The 7,108-nt window shown below is 40.3% G+C and overlaps 1 long non-coding RNA gene across 1 annotated transcript in view; it reads left to right on the top strand.

Annotated features, from left to right (window-relative positions):
- The window catches only part of LOC109299853, a 22,039-nt gene extending 15,442 nt beyond the window's left edge, over positions 1 to 6,597 (top strand). The window contains exons 2-3 of the long non-coding RNA XR_002098028.1: positions 1,726 to 1,732; positions 6,585 to 6,597. This is a non-coding gene — a long non-coding RNA (uncharacterized LOC109299853). The remainder of the gene's footprint in view (positions 1 to 1,725; positions 1,733 to 6,584) is intronic.
- The last annotated feature ends 511 nt before the right edge of the window (positions 6,598 to 7,108 follow it).

Below are 7,108 nucleotides of genomic sequence, written 5' to 3'. Positions count from 1 at the left end.
TCAGCTGCTTGCTTTTTAACAACACCTTTTAAATTCCCATCAGGCTACTCCACAAGACATAACTCCCTTTCAAACTCTGGGCTTCTGACTTCCTGTTTCAGGTTTCTTTGGCCCTGAATGTTTGGTCCTGGTTTCCTGTTCCTTGGTCCTGCTTCCTGACTTCATCCTTTTATTTGCCTGCCTGGTTCTGGTTCCAGACTCCAGCCTGGAATCTTGTGCTTCAAGACTGCCTTATCAGCTCTATGACCCCATGTGATAGCCAGTTCCTGGTTTTTGACTTAGGTCAGGGGTTTTCAACCTTTAAAATAAGTGTACCCCCAGCAGTCACCTTTTAGTAAATGTACCCTAGGAGAGGGGTGGTGAAAGGCTGGATGCCGACTGTGTGTGGATGGCTTTTTATTGATTTTTTTAAAAGCAACACAACAATCAGAAATACATATATGTCAATGATATATGTCAGCCTGAATTATGTGCTTAATTGACACAAACAGTAAGTAATAAAAGAAGGAAAAATAAAGGAAGAAAGAAGAGGGAAGGATGAATAGAAGAAGATAGAAATATACAAGTAGTAATAATTTAGTTACCAAAATATTCTAAGAACTATTTCCAAATTGCACCACATTTTTCAAAACAGTTAAGTCTGCTAAATACGACATGCTCCATGGATTCCAGCTGTGCCATCTCTTCATACCAGATTTTGACCTTTGGAGACTTCCTACTTTTCCAATGCAGTAATATATTCCTGTGTGTTACTAATAAGGCCAGCTGTAAGAATGCAATCTGGGAAGGACTCATTTTGAATTCCTTAGGGCTTCCTTGAGCATTTTTGTGTTGCTATCTGCGAGGCGGGACTGGCTAAAAAGGAGTTTGGGGAATGGGGATCGAGACTGTGCCAGGAGAACTACACTTCCGCAGCAGCTGTTCTTTGAAGTTGCAAGGTGGCAGCATGGTGGGGTGTGGTGCGCAGGGAAAGAAAAGAGGGAATGGAGATCTGGAGGGAGAGGAACCATGGTGTGGGGACTGGGATGGGGAGATCTCGGGAGTCAGCTCTGGCTGGAAGAGAGGGACTCAACTGGAAGGGAAAACCAGGAGCCCTTGAAAAAGTGAGGACGGTTAACTCATCTGGAAGAGGAGAGAGACATGGCACAAGCTGCAAGAAGGAAAAAGTGGCAGATTCACCGTTTTTTAATTAAAGTCAATTTCATTTTACCCTGTTTTGTTTTTTGGTCTCATTGGGATTTTGATTAGGACCGATTGTGCTCTGGGATCCATGGGATAAAAAAGAAGTAAGAGACTGAAGGAAGGGTTTTTTTAGTTTAATAAAATCAAAAATATAAACAGTTCAAATAGTTGACTTTACCTAGTTTTATACATGTTGTTTTGTGTTAAATAATTGCAAGGAAGTGTCCTGGAAAAAAAAAAAGTAAAAGTAAATGAAACAGTTTGGAAGATTCACAGGCTGCATGAATGTTATATGACAGAAACTGTAAAATAAGAACAGATTTTGTTTTATAATAAAGATAATTGATTAACCACATACAAATTGGATTTTCTTGGTGATAAAAATTCTGGGGTTTGTCCGGAAGAGCTGGAAGTGAGACGTCCATCAAGAAAAAAATTATATCTATATTGCTGATGTCCTTCTGCATTAGTAACACCTCCCGATTGATAACACTGAATTAGATAAAGATGTGGTGGGTGAGAGTCAGATTTAAAACATGGAAGTACCCAAGTCAGGCAATCTGAGAGGTAAGAGCAAAAACCAGACCCTAGAGTAAAAAGGGAAAAGCCCACACTATCCAAGAACACACATATTTGACAAACGGTCACAAGCTGGCGGAGGGAAGGTTTAAGTTGGACATCAGGAGGCGCTACTTCATGGTCAGGGCGGCTAGGGTCTGGAACCAGCTTCCAAGTGAGGTGGGGCAGGCTCCCACCCTGGGGGTTTTTAAGAGGAGGTTGGATGAACACCTTACTGGGGTCGTTTGACCCCAGTGCTCTTCCTGCCATGGCAGGGGGTTGGACTAGATGATCTGCTCAGGTCCCTTCCAACCCTAGAAACTATGAAACTATGAAACAAAGGTATTAGTGCTTTATTCAAAACCAAAATCCTACATTTGTATCAGTGTGACACCACATATAGTGTTTGAAAGTATCATTTGTCAGAACAGATAAGTGTTCTGATAGAAGTCTGAAACTTCTATCAGACAGAAGTTGCGGACTATTGGCTACCAAATAAGGAGTACCCCATAAAATACAGGATAGGACCCAGCCTAGGCCCACTGTGTGATCAAGTCCAATGTTATTCTCCTTCAAGCATTTTATTGTTGCTCTCCACATCCACAGTCAGTGAAACCTTCCTTATCTCACCTTTCTTCAGTCTAATAGCAAAGAGCTGCCTTCTTTATTTTATCCTGTGCCTCTTTCTGTTCTCTAATTCTCTAATTTTCTCTAATTCTCTAATTTTCTCTAATTTTTCAGGTACAGAGCAACTTCTTAAAGGTGATGCTAAACACTATCTGAGGGAAATAGAAAGGAAGTTTGTTTTTTCTCTGCTAGAAACATGCATCAACTAATTGATTCTCCTGCTTCAACTGGGTCCACAAGAGGATGACTCCATTCCAGGAATCCAAGAGCTACCTGAGAAGAAATAAAAATCCAAAAGGTCGAGAATTTTCCATGGAAGTTGGAAGTCCTGAACTGGCCTATAGGCAGTGGAGCATAGATATGGATACGAGAGCTATGTAATTGAAATAATCAAGGAATTAATTGCTTTCTTCATGCAATTTGGCTATCACACCCACTCACTATCCATTTATACAATTCTCTATGCCTATATCAAATATTCCATACCTTTGTGCAAATCCTTTGGTATTCACCAATGTTTTCTTCTTTGCCAAATGTGGCTTTTTATCCCTTCAAATGTTCTGGTTCTGAACTTTGGACTAGGCCATTTTTAACCCTCTCTAAGACAGATGGAAGACCCCTCCAAATACAATCACATCAAAATAAGCAATATTATAAAAGAAAAGGGGAGGCAGTAGAAATGTTTAGATTTTTATTATGACAACAGAATCTGTAGAACTGAGAACCAGAAGTGGCATTTTTCCAGAAAGAGGCTGGAGCCAAGCAATTCTGATTTGTAAAAGTATCAAGTAAGAACCACATGGCTACTCTGCAGATATCTGTTACGTAGATCTAATCTGTCTTGACATGGTCTTCAGCTTTAGGCTAGTTAGGCCACAGCCAAATAGAATGTGATCAGACAGTAAATGTAGACCTGGTGTTCTTGATGACATTGCCCAGGGAACTGGTGTCAAATGAAACAAAAAGTTGGGTTGACTAAGGGTTATGGTCTACTTAAAACAGAACCCAAGGACTTTTCAGATTCAAAGTCATAGAGAGAAACCTCAATAGGAGGAAACAGGACAACAGGTTCTTCAAAGAGAAAGGATGAAGCTACCTTAGAGAAGAATTTTTAATATGTCAATAGCACCAACTTACCCTGGTAAAATTTGGGGTATCAGTTCAGTCCCTACAATCTCTGAGTTCAGCATACTTGTTCAGAAAGTTTAAGTTATTGCCACTAAGTAAATGACCATCCATGTAAGGATCATAGTTCATGACTCAGGTAGGACATCTTTAGCATGATAGGTAGGAGAACAACTTAAATGAGAGAATATTTAAGGGAAACTGAAAAGGACAAAGCTCATTTAACAATTCAGTGCAAGCATTTCAAGCCGTCAAAAGCAGATCTGAGGGGCAAAAGGAGAGAAGTGAGAAATCCAGTCTTACACTTATAAGCTCTAGCTTCACTCCAGTGTTCAATAAGTGACTACTTTGCAATGTAGTCTTCAAGAGTTTTAGTTGGGAAGAAATAACAGGGAGAATTTCAAATTAGTAAGCCAGAAGTATGCTTTCCTGAGGTAATGAATACTATTATATAAAGTACAAGTGCAACAACCCAGTGGCAACATACACATTTGCCTATGTGACTCCTACAGAACATTTCAGTGATGCAGAGTTTAGGAGATAATTGGATGAAACAGCAAATCACAGGGAGATTTTTTGGAATAAGTATTTATTTAATAGATACAAACTTTCCATTTTATCTTATATTTACAATCAATCATTTAACTAAGAATGATTGAAGATAAAATTTATAGCCAAATAAAAATGTAAATAATAATTCCAGCGCTTCAAAGAGACACAATTTGACTAGGTGAAGTAATTTACCCTCCAGTATTTTAAAAGGTGGGTTCTGCTCCCTTCTCTGAATTTAACTTGGTGTGTAAAGCTGGAGAAGTTGCTTTGACTAAGTTTTTAAAAATGAACTAGTGGTTTTGGATGTCTCAGTTTGGGGACACCCAACTTGAAACTCTGGCAGACAGCATGAAATTTAAAGGGCAGATAGATTTCTGCATTTCCTGAAAATCAAGCTCTTAAAATATTTCACGGTAGGCACCCAAACACATTAGTCAATTGAGAATATCTTGACTTTCACTTTTTCTTTCAGGAATCACTGTCTTTTCAGTATCCTCCTTCCTCAGATATCCCAACTCTCCCGCACGCTCCCTGTCCTACTCCCTTGTTGCCTCTTGGTTATGGCAGCTGTTCTTTGATCATCTTAAATGCTTGACTGATTCTTACAGCTATTCCTCCTCACCTTCCATAACAGACCTCTGTGCTTCGTTTTTGTGAATTTCTCCATTCCTCTGTTCACCTTTGTGTCTTTCTCTTGGCTCTCTCCCTTGGAATCTAAAGTTTCTCCACAGAATCTATCAAAATGGATTTTAGGTTTGGCTTCAAAGAAAATTACAGTCAAATGAAGAAGACACGTCACTTAAGCTCTGTGCACTGGCCTAGAGCTTACACCTATATATAATAAGGCATTTTTTGCTGAATGGTGCCCTTAGTAAGCACTGAAAAGCCTAAAATATCTGTCAGTATGCTAAAAGGTAACATATTTAAAGCAGTCAAAAACCAGTGCTCACAGCACAAATCCTACACTGTGCAATAGTAAATCTGCACTTACAAAATTGTCTGAAAAACATCAAAGACTTTGGAAGATATTGTATCCGTTATAACTTTTTATGTCTGTTCTTTTGGAAAGAAGGGAGCGTTTCACACTAAGACTGCAAACTTTTGCAAGCAAGCAAAAGAATCAATATCTTCCCTTCTTTATCTAGTCTTTCCAAGTTCTCCACACTGTCATGATCATGTTGTTTCCTCAACTACAGCTTTCAATTATTGATGAGCAAAGGCAGCCCCACAAAATGGTTATTATTGTGGAACAGCCTGGGCTCAGGGTTACCTTAAAAAATACCACAGGGGATTGTTTTTATTTTGTCAAGAAAACATAACTAATTGTAGCATTGTTTACTGTGCAAGGTGCCATGTCCAATCAGTGTCAAAGAGAATCTTGGGGCTGTTGCTGGAAAGAAGGATTGCTTACACAGTCTCTCCCTGATTGCTGCCAGCTACAAGCTCAGTTTACTTTCCTTGTAAGTAACTACAATACCTGTACTTGAAATTTATTTATAAAAGAGACAGGCCATTTTTTCTTTGACCTACTTTAAGTCTTAGGGAAATGAATATCTACTAAAAAATGCTCCCACCTGTCTCTTGACAAACAATTATTGCACCTGCTAAGATTCAGTCAAACATTCACTGGTTACTGTGCTTCCAATGCCTGCTAAAATTGGTGCTTGTAAGATCAAGTAAGGTTTTATGCATCAGCACAATGTTCCTTTTTCGTCTCAACTACTCCCCCTGAAAGATTTTTGGCAGTGTTTCTTGTTTATAATTTACCTATGTAGTGCATAGAGATAATTAAAAGGAAATTCTGACTACTTTTAAGTCATTGTTAGATTTAATTACTCCTTTTTGAACAAACAAATTCTTTAAAGTGCCCATTTCAGTACTGGAACTTGGCATCAGAATGGGGCAGACAATGCCTCAGTTCAAAAATACCAATGTCTCTTTTGGGAGTTTTTGATGTGTAAATATAACCCTTCTGCCAAGTCTCACTGACACAAGGAAAGGGCCAGGAATGTGTATCTAGACGTTCCTGTTAAAATTGACAAATACCACTGCCCTGAGCTCCACCCAGATATCTGAGGAAATGAATTACAGGGCCAGGATATTAAGGGTGTGTGAAACGGGCCCTGTTCAATTCGGATTCCTCCCAAATCAGGGACAGTGATTCGATTTATTGATTCGTGTCACTGTCCCTGATTCAATTTGGCCGAATCAAAATCTGAAGATCCAATACTGATTCAGAGAATCAGCAATTCAGCCATACGCACAGCCTTAAATATTTTTTCTATATACCCCAAGGTACCAGGCACAGCTTGTGAATGTTTCAATGGTGGGGTGGATGAATTGTCCCACAGGAGCATGGGGGAGCCCCCCCACATGCTCGGCAGTGAGCCCAGAAGTGGACCAGAATACTTCCGGTCCACTTTCGGGTCTGCCAGGGAGCACACAGGGGGACACCCTCGCAGCCTCCCCAACTCACCAATCAGCCACAGGAGGGTCCCGGGTGCCCCCCCAGATGCAGGAGGCACCAGTCAATGAGCCAGCAGGGCATGGGGAGGACCTCCATGTGCTCCCTGGTGGACCTGGAACTGCTTCTCATCCACTTTCAGTTCTGCTCCCGAGTATGCTGGGTACCCCCCCTTTGCTTCTGTCGAGCACCCCGTGTGCTCCCGGTATCACAGGTTTTCATGAGCTGCCTGCTACCTAGAGGTATGGAGAAAAAACATTTAAAGCTGTATCTAAGTCCAAATCACTGAATCTCTCTGAATGTCTCTGGATCAATTTGGAGAGTTCCAATTCAATTCAGAGAGATTAGTCTCCTGATTTGATTCAGATTTGGAGATTTGGCCAGCAAATTGGGCCGAATCTCTGCTGAATTGAATCAGGGACCAAAGATTCGCACAACCTTACTGGACATTATTAACAGACAACAATTTCCACTTTCACAACCAATAAGTCTGTTATACAATTCCATTGTGGAGAGGGTTCAGTAGCATATCTTTTTCAATAGAAGAAATCCACTCTTCCCTACATGACAAAAGCCCCTTTCACCTCAATCTTACTTATG

Source organism: Gavialis gangeticus, unplaced genomic scaffold (genome assembly GCF_001723915.1).
Source record: "Gavialis gangeticus isolate Ggan-Ray unplaced genomic scaffold, GavGan_comp1, whole genome shotgun sequence".
NCBI lineage: Eukaryota > Metazoa > Chordata > Crocodylia > Gavialidae > Gavialis > Gavialis gangeticus.
This window is presented reverse-complemented; position numbering and strand designations above follow the sequence as displayed.